The sequence below is a fragment of the Taudactylus pleione genome, unplaced genomic scaffold (genome assembly GCF_031769625.1).
Source record: "Taudactylus pleione unplaced genomic scaffold, aTauple2 ptg000550l, whole genome shotgun sequence".
Taxonomy (NCBI): Eukaryota; Metazoa; Chordata; class Amphibia; order Anura; family Myobatrachidae; genus Taudactylus; species Taudactylus pleione.
This window is the reverse complement of record NW_028284952.1, coordinates 265001-267500: the sequence shown is the minus strand read 5'-3', so window position 1 is coordinate 267500 and position 2500 is coordinate 265001. Positions and strand designations below refer to the sequence as shown.

Below are 2500 nucleotides of genomic sequence, written 5' to 3'. Positions count from 1 at the left end.
TGTAAATTCATTGATAAGTTGAAAAAATTAAATGTAAAATGTAATAGAAAAGAATGTTTTGGCTGTGTAAAATTACCTACAGCACCTGGTATTCCCAGGTGGTCTCCCAACCAAGTACAAACCAGTCCCAACACTGCATAGCTTCCAAGATCAGATGAGATTGGGCATGTCCAGTGTGGTTTGGCTGTAGGTGCTCAAAACCATTAAATTTAGACCTCTATTACTTCTTAACTCAAGGAAATTCATTGATAAGTTGAAAAAATGAAATGTAAAATTTAATAGAAAAGAATGTTATGGCAGTATAAAATTACCTACAGCACCTGGTATTCCGAGGTGGTCTCCCATTCAAGTACTAACCACGCCCAACACTGCATAACTTCGAAGATCAGACGAGATTGGGCATGTCCAGTGTGGTTTGGCTATAGGCGCTCAAAAACATTAACTTAAGACCTCTTTTACTTCTTAACTAAAGTAAATTCATTGATAAGTTGAAAAAATGTAATGTAAAATGTAATAGAAAAGAATGTTATGGCTATATAAAATTACCTACAGCACCTGGTATTCCCAGGTGGTCTCCCGTCCAAGTACTAACCAGGCCTAACACTGCATAGCTTCCAAGATCAGACGAGATTGGGCATGTCCAGTGTGGTTTGGCTGTAGGTGCTCAAAAGCATTAACTTTAGACCTCTATTACTTCTTAACTCAAGTAAATTCATTGATAAGTTGAAAAAATTAAATGTAAAATGTAATAGAAAAGACTGTTATGGCAGTATAAAATTACCTACAGCACCTGGGATTCCTAGTTGGTCTCCCATCCAAGTACTAACCAGGCCCAACACTGCATAGCTTCCAAGATCAGACGAGATTGGGCATGTCCAGTGTGGTTTGGCTGTAGGTGCTCAAAAACATTAACTTTAGACCTCTATTACTTCTTAACTCAAGTAAATTCATTGATAAGTTGAAAATTTAAATGTAAAATGTAATAGAAAAGACTGTTATGGCAGTATAAAATTACCTACTGCACCTGGTTTTCCCAGGAGGTCTCCCATCCAAGTACTGACCAGGCCCAACAATGCATAGCTACCAAGATCAGACGAGATTGGGCATGTCATGTGTGGATTGGCTGTAGGTGCTCAAAAGCATTAACTTGAGACCTCTATTACTTCTTAACTCAAGGAAATTCATTGATAAGTTGAAAAAATTTAATGTAAAATGTAATTGAAAAGAATGTTATGGCAGTATAAAACTACCTACAGCACCTGGTATTCCCAGGTGGTCTCCCATCCAAGTAATAACCAGGCCCAACACTGCATAGCTTCCAAGATCAGACGAGATTGGGCATGTCCAGTGTGGTTTGGCTATAGGTGATCAAAAACATTAACTTTAGTCCTCTTTTACTTCTTAACTCAAGTAAATTCATTGATAAGTTGAAAAAATTAAATGTAAAATGTAATAGAAAAGAATGTTTTGGCTGTGTAAAATTACCTACAGCACCTGGTATTCCCAGGTGGTCTCCCAACCAAGTACAAAAGAGTCCCAAAACTGCATAGCTTCCAAGATCAGATGAGATTGGGCATGTCCAGTGTGGTTTGGCTGTAGGTGCTCAAAAGCATTAAATTTAGACCTCTATTACTTCTTAACTCAAGGAAATTCATTGATAAGTTGAAAAAATTAAATGTAAAATTTAATAGAAAAGAATGTTATAGCAGTATAAAATTACCTACAGCACCTGGTATTCCCAGGTGGTCTCCCATTCAAGTACTAACCACGCCCAACACTGCATAACTTCGAAGATCAGACGAGATTGGGCATATCCAGTGTGGTTTGGCTATAGGCGCTCAAAAACATTAACTTAAGACCTCTTTTACTTCTTAACTAAAGTAAATTCATTGATAAGTTGAAAAAATGTAATGTAAAATGTAATAGAAAGAATGTTATGGCTATATAAAATTACCTACAGCACCTGGTATTCCCAGGTGGTCTCCCATCCAAGTACTAACCAGGCCCAACACTGCATAGCTTCCAAGATCAGACGAGATTGGGCATGTCCAGTGTGGTTTGGCTGGTGGTGCTCAAAAGCGTTAACTTTAGACCTCTATTACTTCTTAACAAGTAAATTCATTGATAAGTAGAAAAAATTAAATGTAAAATATAATAGAAAAGACTGTTATGGCAGTATAAAATTACCTACAGCACCTGGGATTCCTAGGTGGTCTCCCATCCAAGTACTAACCAGGCCCAACACTGCATAGCTTCCAAGATCAGACGAGATTGGGCATGTCCAGTGTGGATTGGCTGTAGGTGCTCAAAAGCATTAACTTTAGACCTCTATTACTTCTTAACTCAAGGAAATTCATTGATAAGTTGAAAAAATTTAATGTAAAATGTAATAGAAAAGAATGTTATGGCAGTATAAAATTAACTACTGCACCTGGTATTCCCAGGTGGTCTCCCATCCAAGTACTAACCAGGCCCAACACTGCATAGCTCCCAAGAATCA

At 37.6% G+C, this 2500-nt stretch overlaps 11 pseudogenes; all 11 read right to left on the bottom strand.

Moving 5' to 3' along the window:
• Nucleotides 1-73: 73 nt before the first annotated feature.
• LOC148484160 (5S ribosomal RNA) lies at nt 74-192 on the bottom strand (annotated as a pseudogene).
• Nucleotides 193-308: 116 nt separating this feature from the next.
• Nucleotides 309-427, bottom strand: LOC148484159 (5S ribosomal RNA; annotated as a pseudogene).
• A 116-nt stretch (nt 428-543) lies between these two features.
• Nucleotides 544-662, bottom strand: LOC148484158 (5S ribosomal RNA; annotated as a pseudogene).
• A 116-nt stretch (nt 663-778) lies between these two features.
• On the bottom strand, nt 779-897 carry LOC148484157 (5S ribosomal RNA; annotated as a pseudogene).
• Nucleotides 898-1012: 115 nt separating this feature from the next.
• Nucleotides 1013-1131, bottom strand: LOC148484156 (5S ribosomal RNA; annotated as a pseudogene).
• A 116-nt stretch (nt 1132-1247) lies between these two features.
• Nucleotides 1248-1366, bottom strand: LOC148484155 (5S ribosomal RNA; annotated as a pseudogene).
• A 116-nt stretch (nt 1367-1482) lies between these two features.
• LOC148484154 (5S ribosomal RNA) lies at nt 1483-1601 on the bottom strand (annotated as a pseudogene).
• A 116-nt stretch (nt 1602-1717) lies between these two features.
• Nucleotides 1718-1836, bottom strand: LOC148484153 (5S ribosomal RNA; annotated as a pseudogene).
• A 115-nt stretch (nt 1837-1951) lies between these two features.
• LOC148484152 (5S ribosomal RNA) lies at nt 1952-2070 on the bottom strand (annotated as a pseudogene).
• Nucleotides 2071-2184: 114 nt separating this feature from the next.
• Nucleotides 2185-2303, bottom strand: LOC148484151 (5S ribosomal RNA; annotated as a pseudogene).
• Nucleotides 2304-2419: 116 nt separating this feature from the next.
• Nucleotides 2420-2500, bottom strand: part of LOC148484150 (5S ribosomal RNA) — a 120-nt pseudogene continuing 39 nt past the window's right edge.